Raw genomic sequence first — 10,124 nt, forward strand, 5'->3', positions numbered from 1 at the left:
TCTTTTTTGATCTAACGACTATCAGATGAGGTGTCAAATGATCCTACCTCATATATATATATATATATATATATATATATATATATATATGATATGATTAACGTACAAAATAAATCTTATATCAAATTTTAACCGTTGATTTCCGTATATATGGGGAGGGTTTTTGACTTCAGAATAAAACTTTTAGGTCTTTCTCCCCATCTCAGCTGTTGATAGATGGAAATTAACGGTTGTCATTTATAGTGTAATTAATAAATAATTAATTATTATAACTACCTAAACTATAACCGTTGGATGGACGGAAATCAACGGTTAAGATGGGAGGTAAGACTTATAAGTCTTACTCTTGAGTCAAATGATCTCTCCCATATATATATATATATATATATATATATATATATGTGTGTGTGTGTTAAATAACGAGAGAGAAGAGAGGAACATTTGAAATAATATTGTGTGTATTGACTGATGAAGGTTGTACAATATATAAACAGACTAATGGGCTAAGCCCAAACCTAATGTAATCTGACCTAATACAAAATAAGGAAACCCTAATTACAAATTAAGGAAACCTTAATTACAATATATTTCTAACACTCCCCCTCAAGCTGGAGCGTATAGGTCATATGCACCAAGCTTGTTACATATAAACTCTATTCGAGGGCCCCTCAAAGATTTGTAAACACATCTGCTAATTGCTCATTAGAGGGTACAAAGCTAGTTTTAATTTCACCAGCAAGAACCTTTTCTCGAACAAAGTGGCAATCTATTTCTATATGCTTGGTTCTTTCATGAAACACTGGATTTGATGAAATGTGTAGAGCTGCTTGATTATCACAAATGAGAGTTGTATGTCCAGTGTCTCCAAACTTAAGTTCTCTGAGAAGCTGTTTAAGCCAGATGAGCTCGCAAGTAGTAGTCGCCATGGAGCGGTATTCTGCTTCAGCACTTGATCTAGCAACTACGTTTTGTTTCTTACTTTTCTAAAAAATCAAGTTGCCTCCAACAAAGACACAATACCCAGAAGTAGATCTCCGATCAGTTGGACAACCAGCCCAATCAGCATCACAGTACCCAACCACTTTATCATGACCTTTATCTTCATATTCAAGGCCTTTCCCTGGAGATGCCTTGATATACTTAAGAATACGAATGACTGCATTCCAATGTTCTTGACATGGAGAATTGAGAAATTGACTGACAACACTAACTGAAAAGGAGATATCAGGCCGAGTAACTGAGGTAGTTCAATTTTCCAACCAATCTTCTATACTGCTCAGGATCTGAAAAGGGCTCCCCCTGATTTGGTAGAAGCTTGATACTTGGATCCATAGGAGTATCAACAGACTTTGAATTTAACAGAGCAGTTTCTTCAAGAATATCCAGAGCATATTTCCTCTGAGATATCACAACACCAGCTTTAGATGGGGCCACCTCGATTCCTAAGAAGTATCGAAGTTTCCCAAGATCCTTAGTCTGAAAATGATGACATAAGTGTTGTTTCAATCGAGTGATCCCATGTTAATCACTGCCTGTGATGACAATATCATCCACATATACCACCGGATAAATAGATCCAGAAGCAGAATGACGATAAAAGAGAGAATGATCAGCTGCACTCCGTGTCATGCCAAATTGTTGAACAACACTGCTAAATTTACCAAACCAAGCTCTTGGAGATTGTTTGAGGCCATAGAGAGACTTACGAAGACGACAAACAAGACCTGACTCCCCCTGAGCAACAAATCCAGGAGGTTGCTCCATATAAATTTCTTCCTCTAGATCACCATGAAGAAAAGCATTCTTAATATCCAGTTGGTAGAGAGGCCAATGGCTAATAGCAGCCATGGCAATAAAAAGGCGAACAATAGACATTTTCGCCACAGGAGAAAAAGTATCAATAAAATCCAAGCCAAAGACCTGAGTGAAACCCTTCGCCACCAAGCGAGCTTTAAGACGATCCACTTGACCATCAGGTCCAACCTTAACAGCATAAATCCATCTGCAACCAACCACAGATTTTCCAGAAGGAAGAGGCACCAGGTCCCATGTGCCATTATGATGAAGAGCACTTATTTCATCAATCATAGCTTGTCTCCATCCCGAATGTGAAAGTGCATCACCTGTGGTCTTAGGAATAGATACAGAGGACAAAGAGGAAAGACAAGCAAAATATGATGGAGAAAGACGATGATAACTAACATTGACTGTATACCTGGCCGGAGAGCGAGTATCACGAGTACCCTTACGAAGAGCAATGGGAAGGTCACTATCCGAAGGTGGGACCGAAGCCGTGGGAGGAGATGCAGTTGAATGTGAATCCACAGATACATCTGACGAACTGTGCTCGATCTCATCAGCAGAAGAGGTGATAGAAGGAGAGTCAGAAACATGGACGGGTAAAGACGGAAGGTAAAGAAGGTCACCTGGGAAGGACAACTGTACAAAATTAGTATCCACAGGAGTAGTAGAGGATCCAAAAAAGGGAACTGATTCAAAAAAGGAGACATCCGATGAGATAAAGTATCGACGTAAAGTGGGAGAGTAGCAACGGTAACCCTTCTGAGACCGAGGATAACCCAGAAAAACACATTTATGAGACTTGGGAGCTAATTTATCCAAACCTGGACCAAGATGATGAACAAAACACGTAGAACCAAACACATGTGGAGTTAAAGGATATAAAGCTGGATGGGGAAATAAAATAGAGTGAGGTACCTTATGATTGAGAACAGATGATGGCATGCGATTAATGAGATAGCATGCAGTAAGTATAGCATCACCCCAGAATGTGTATGGAACATTACCATCAATTAACAAGGCACGAGTGATTTCAACCAGATGGCGATTCTTGCGCTCGGCTACACCATTTTGTTGAGGTGTATGAAGGCAAGATATTTGATGAAGAATGCCATGAGATGAAAAGAATTGTTGAAATTGATGAGATAAGTACTCACATGCATTATCACTACGAAAAGTACGAATAGGAATACCAAATTGAGTTTTTATTTCATTATAAAATAATTGAAAAATAGAAAACAACTCAGACCGCTTTTTCATTAAAAATAACCAAGTACATCTGGAATAATCATCAATAAAAGTAACAAAGTACTTAAAACCCAAAGTAGAAGAATGACGACTTGGTCCCCAAACATCAGAGTGGACCACAGAAAAATGAGAAACAACTTGACGACTAAGACGACTCGGAAACGTACTACGAGTATGTTTCCCAAACTGACAAGACTCACAATTTAAAGTAGAAAGAGACGATAAATGGGGAACCATCTTCTGAAGCTTTGCAAGACTAGGATGGCCCAGACGAGCATGGATAGTAAGAGGAGAATCCACAGTGGAGCATGCTGAAGAAGAGGGAACTAGTTGATAGAGGCCCTGAGACTCACATCCTTTGGTAATCTCCTTCCCCGAACTCCGATCCTGAAAAATGACAGAGGTTTTAGTAAAAGAAACAACACAGACAATGGATTTGGTCAACCGACTAACAGAAAGTAAGTTAAAAGGAGAATAGGGAACATATAGAACATGATCCAGAGATAAATTAGGTAAAAGAAGAACCGTGCCAATCCCCCTTGTTTGGACCAGAGACCCATTGGCCATAGTAATAATGGGAAAAGAACCAGAAGTACAAAGGGAAGTGAATAAGGACTTATTACCAGAAATGTGATCAGAAGCCCCAGAATCTAGAGTCCAAGGGCCAATAAAGTGCAATTGAGATATGCCAACAAAAGAATTACCAGAATTACCAGTGGGAGCAATGGATGCAGTAGGACCTGATGTTTGCTTCTCAGACCACCAAGTCACAAATTCGTTCAGAAGAGCAGTTGAAGGTTGTGCACTGGAAGGTAACTCTGGAGCAGAGGTACTAGAGAAAGCCTGAGCAACATGAGCATTCCGAGAAAGTGGAGGTGGCCTTCCATGAAGCTTCCAACAGCAGTCAGCAATATGATTGGTCTGATGACAATAAGTGCATAACAGCTTTCCTTTAGAGAATCGATGTCCACGTCCATACCCTTGAGCAGCAAGAGCGGAAGAGTCAACAGAATCTTCTCTACGTCCACGACCATACCCTTGAGCAGCAAGAGCGGAAGAGTCAACAGAATCCACTGGGGTTATAGGCATCATAGGAGGTGCTAATGACATACAGGGCTTAGAGGGAATTCTAAGCAAAGTAGACATCACGGAATCCAGTGTAGGAACTGTAGCAGATCCCAAAATTTGATCTCGATTGGCAGACAAATGGTTAAGCAAACCATATAAAATGAACAACATAAACAGTGTATTACGTTGTTCCTGTTCCTTAGTAACATCACCAGTGAGAGGCAGAAGTTCATTAAGATCATGAAGTAGACTCTGAACTTTCCCCAAATATTCAGTCATAGGACAATTGAAGTCCCTAGGAGCAAAGGTAGTCATCAATTTCTGACACACACCATAGAGTCTCTGGGTATCATTGGTGTACAGTGCTTTTTCCTGACTCCAAATAGCTTCACAAGTAACAGCAGGTCGAAAAATCTGCTTGATAGACGGATGAAGAGTAGCTTTAATGAGACTACACAACTGAGCATCAATCATCTTCCACCGTGTGCGCTCCTTTTCCGCCACAGATTCAGCCTTAGTGGTGAGATGGGATGTATAATTCTGCCCATCCAACCAAAGTCGCAGATCGGAAGACCAAGTGTCATAGTTGGACCCATCCAATTTATCCACACTCAACGGAGCAAGGATATAATTGGAAAAAATAGTAGACTCCGACTTTTGTCTAGCCGGAGTCCCAGAACCAGGAACATTGGAGACAGGAGGGTCCATAATCAAAAAGAAATCAGAAAGAATAGATCACAGAATTAACCGGTAGAAGAGGGATCTGTGCGTCAATGCAAAAAGATGTCGAAACAGAAAAACAAGACCGGATCCAGAATCGTCTCATCAAGTCGAAAAAATCGCAACCAGTCGCGGCCGGAACGGAGGCTCCACGCGCCTCCACGCGCCGCCGGTTGGAGGAGGGTGCTGAAACTTGCACGCGCGCGTGAGAGCGCGTGGGTGGTCTTCTGAGGGAGTGGCTGGTGCGGTGTGACCGCGTTGTCAAGACGATCACGGCGGTAGGCTGCGTGCCTGAAAATTCCACCGGACGGTGGTGGTTGACGGTACAGAAGCGTGAAGCGGAAGAAAATCGTTCGAAAACTGACAACGAGACAGTTCCGGGAATTTTTTTTTTTGTAAAATACGATGAACAGTTGGTTCACCTGAAAAAAGAAATTCAAACGTTCCTTAGGCTCTTAATACCATGTTAAATAACGAGAGAGAAGAGAGGAACATATGAAATAATACTGTGTGTATTGACTGATGAAAGCGGTACAAAATATAAACAGACTAATGGGCTAAGCCTAATCCTAATGTAATCTGACCTAATACAAAATAAGGAAACCCTAATTACAAAATAAGAAAACCCTCATTACAATTTATTTCTAACAATATATATATATATATATATATATATATATAGGATCAGGATCATTTTACACTAGTGTAAGTTACACTCTCAATCTTGTTTGCTGATTCCACTTATATCTAATGGCTCAAATTTTTTAGTAATGTAAGCCATTGGATACAAGTGGATCAATGGCCAAGATTGAGTATAAGACTTCTAACTCTTATACCGGTGTAAGAATATCCTGCCCCATATATATATATATATATATGGGTTAGAATCATTTTACACCAGTGTAAGTTACACTCTTAATCTTGTCCGTTGATTCCACTTATATTTGAAGGCTCTAATTTTTTATTAATGTGAGCCATTGGATACAAGTGATCAATTGTCAAGATTGAGTGTAAGACTTCTAACTCTTACACCGGTGTATATATATATATATATATGGATGAGTTATTCTGCCTACTCTCAATTTGCTTATCTCTCTCAACACTGTTAGATTATAATCTTATCCAACAGTGGAGATTTGCAGGATAAAATAAACAATTTTACCATTTTCTTTCTCCTCACTGCCTCCCACCAATTCTTTGTCCTCCATTTTCTCTCTATTGCTTGAAGACAGAGACATGATTTGTCAGAATCAAATACATTATCACAAACTGACCACTAACTTACTGTTCATAGAATCAGACAATTCTGCAACTTACAAAATGTAAAGATGATAAAATAAATAGGCATAATGTTGATTGATTTATCTACAATACAATGAGTTGCGGGTACAAATTCATTAATCGATTTTTTTGTTTGGCTGATTCAATTGCTACAATTCTACAATACAATGAGTTGCATCTTCATATGTTATTATTTAAAAGAGAACGTTGAATACAATTCTACAATGTAATGAGTTGTCTCTGTCTTATCGATAGAGAGAAAAGGTGGGAGGCAGTGGGGAAAAAGAAAGGGATAAAAGAGTTTATTTTATTCTACAAATCTCCATCGTTGGATGAGATTATAATTTAACGGTATTGAGAGGGGTAAACAAATCAAGAATAGATAGAATAACCAATTATATATATATATATATATATATATATATATATATATATATATATATATATATGACAGGATTAACTTATACTAATGTAAAATTATTAAATCTTACATCAAATCCTAACCGTTGATTTTCATATATCTAACAGTAGTAATATATTGGATCACACTCATTAATTAGTTATTAATTCCTAATAAATTACAACGGTTAGTTTTTTAATTTCCATGTCATTTTTTAGTGGGTCCACCACTAAAAAAAGATAAAATAACAGCACAACTATCGAATGATCTATGACATAAGATACAAGTCTCTGGAGACCGTGAGACTTGTATTTCTTTTAAATAAATGACATGCTTATCCTTATTTCTTCTAATTAAGCTTCAACGTTAGTGGCCCTCCTTTTCATGACAAATGAGTGAACCTCATTAATTTCATTCTTCCTGTATAATTACACAAGTATAAATATTATGCCATGATCGGGTGTAAGTATTAAAGTAATATTAACCTAACTTAATAAAAACTGAAAATTCTTTCTAATACTTGCATCATTAATGAGAGCATCATTAACTTAATAAAACAATACATGCACCCAAGCCATCCACATTGAAAACGAGATTTATGTCAGACACCCGAAGTCTTGATTTTACTTTATTTAGCAAAGATTCAAAAGAGAGCAGCTTATTCTCCAAGTCCAAGTAACCCAGAAGCGTATCAAATCTTGTTACATGAATATGAATTTGAACAGTGGTCTTTGGATCCGCTTGCTCCATCGAAGAGGGTCAAACACGAGGACATGTAAGCAAGGCAATTTATTAATAAATATTTCTCTACTACAATTACTAAGACCTATTAATCCTGTTTCCTAATCAAATCTCTCTTAAGTACTTAATTGAGGGTGTTACGATTAGCACGCATGAACTCAACGTTAAGAACATTACAATTGATGATACACAATAACTCATGCTATAAAATTTCCCAGCCATTGTTCACATACGAATTAGAGATTTCTTTATGAATTACTTCAACCACAATCATTAATACATCATCCAATCAACACATTATAATCGTGCTCAGATTCACTTCACAGAAGTACACACAGTCCCTTCATCTCATCAATAAAGCAGATTCCAACACAGTATTCTGTTGGGCTTCCTCCTTCAATGCTAAGCCCAAGCCCATTTGAGGAGTTTTCTAAAAACCCTAACCCTAATTCCACTTCCTCTATATATACTCATTAGTTGTGGGTGGAGGCTAGGTTAGATTTTGAGAGAACAAATTTGAGAGAAAAATTATTTGATTGTTTGAGCAAAGCTTTATGCTTTGCATTTGAGAGATCTCTAGAGAGAGTTTGAGTGAAACATCTCTAGGGTAGTTTGATTATCACATTTGTTGGAGAGGTTGAATTAATCACCACATTGGTGTATTTGATTCTTTATAACCATTATTTTCATAGTGGATTTTTTGTTCTGGACTAGGTCTCGTGAGTTTTTACTTCTTCATTGGAGAAGGTTTTTCCACGTTAAAACTGGTTGTGTTCTTCTTCTCTCTCTCCTGTTTTGATTTTTTCGTTTTTGATTGTTCCGCTGCGCTGCCCGACCTGGTGAAGTTCAGGCCGAGGTATTGCCGAGATCCGAGATCAGGATCTTGTTGATTGACTTCCGCACAAAGGCTGCTTAGCCGAGCTTGAGGGAACCGAGTTTTCCCAACAGTGGTATCAGAGCCCGAGTTCGACGGGTTCTGAGGGAGACGAGATGGAGACCAGTGGCATAACTCATGATGGAGATATGTTCAAGTTGACTGCAGACAACTTCACCTATTGGAGACCGATGATGGAAGATAATCTCTAATGCAAAGATTTACATGAGCCCATTATCCTTGATGAGAGACCGGCAGGCAAGACAGATAAGGAGTGGGAGATCCTGAGTCGGAAGGCAGTAGCCACGATCAGGAAATATATTGATAAAAGCCTCTTTGAGCACGTGTCCGAATTCACGAACGCGTATGAGTTGTGGACGAAATTAGAGTCCATGATTCAGAAGAAGACTCCCAGGAACAAAGCACACCTGGTTCGCCGACTTGTTAAACTTGAATACAAAGACGGCATGAGCATGATTGAACACCTGAACACCTACAAAGGTATTGTGAATCAGCTGTCAAAGGCTGATATGAAAATTGATGAAGAATTGCAGGCATTGCTGCTGTTGAGCTCGCTGCCAGAAAGCTGGGATACTCTGGTGGTGACCCTGAATAACTCGACTCCAGATGGAAAATTGAAGATGGATGTCGTGACAGACAGCCTCCTGGGCGAAGAATCCAGGAGAAGAGAACAAGGTACTTCAAGTACGTCTGAGGCCAACGTTGCTGAGAACAAAGGGAAATCTGACTCCCGTGGTAGAAGTAAGAGCCGCGGTAGAGGTCGTGACAGACGAGAAAAGTCCAGAGGTCGGTCAAAGCCGAAATACGAGTTGAAGTGCTTTTACTGTGGAAAGACAGGTCATAAGAAGCCGGACTGCTGGACCTTGCAGAATGATGAGAATAACGACTCTGTGAAGCCGGATCAGATTATTCCCAAGAAGAGGGAAGACAAGAGCACCACTGCGGTGGCTGCCAACTCGGATGCCGAGATATTCCTCCTTGGAGAGGATAATTATTTGAATATTGCATATGATGACTGCACCTGGATTGTTGACTTTGGTGCCTCCTTCCACGTTACTCCACACAAAGATTTTTTCTCCTCTTACCGAGGTGGTGATTTTGGAGTCGTGAAGATGGGAAATCAAGTGACCAGCAAGATTGTTGGTGTCGATGATGTAACTCTGACCACAGATGTCGGATGCCGACTTGTGTTGAAAGATGTGAGGCATGTTCCTGACATGCGTTTGAACCTAATCTCGGTAGGCAAACTTGATTATGTCGGGTTATTAAACTACTTCGGTAGTGTGAGATGGAAGCTGGCCAAGGGAAACTTGGTCGTGGCCCGAGGTAAGAAGGAAGGCTCCTTGTACGTGATGCAAGGAAAGATCAATGGCGGAAAAGCCAATTCTGTTCGAGATGAACCTAGCTTGGAGCTATGGCACAAGCGCCTCAGCCACATGAGCGAGAAAGGGCTCCAGATCCTGAACAAGAAAGGATTATTGACCGGGTTGAAAGGCCAAGCGTTGGAGAGTTGCACGCATTGCCTAGCTGGAAAGCAGCACCGAGTTTCTTTTATGAGACCGGATCAACCTAGACCACGCAGGTATATTCTTGACCTCCTCCATACTGATGTCTGCTCCATGTCAGAAAGATCCCTTGGAGGAGCTCAGTACTTTGTTTCATTTATTGATGACCATTCCCGCAAAGTGTGGGTATATTTGTTGAAGTCTAAAGACCAGGTACTCCAATCCTTTAAAGAATTCCATGCTATGGTTGAAAGGGAGACTGGCAAGAAATTGAAGGTGGTCTGATCTGATAATGGTGGTGAGTATTGCGGCCCTTTTGATTCATACTGCAGAGCGGCCAGGATCCGACTTGAGAAGACGCCCCCCAAGACTCCACAGTTGAATGAACTTGCTGAGAGGATGAATAGAACTATTGAAGAGAAGGTCCGAAGTATGTTGTCCAATTCCGTATTGCCGAAATCATTCT

The sequence above is a fragment of the Gastrolobium bilobum genome, unplaced genomic scaffold, assembly GCF_033153095.1.
Source record: "Gastrolobium bilobum isolate Gb01-03AN ecotype WA unplaced genomic scaffold, APGP_CSIRO_Gbil_v1 utg4504, whole genome shotgun sequence".
Taxonomy (NCBI): Eukaryota; Viridiplantae; Streptophyta; class Magnoliopsida; order Fabales; family Fabaceae; genus Gastrolobium; species Gastrolobium bilobum.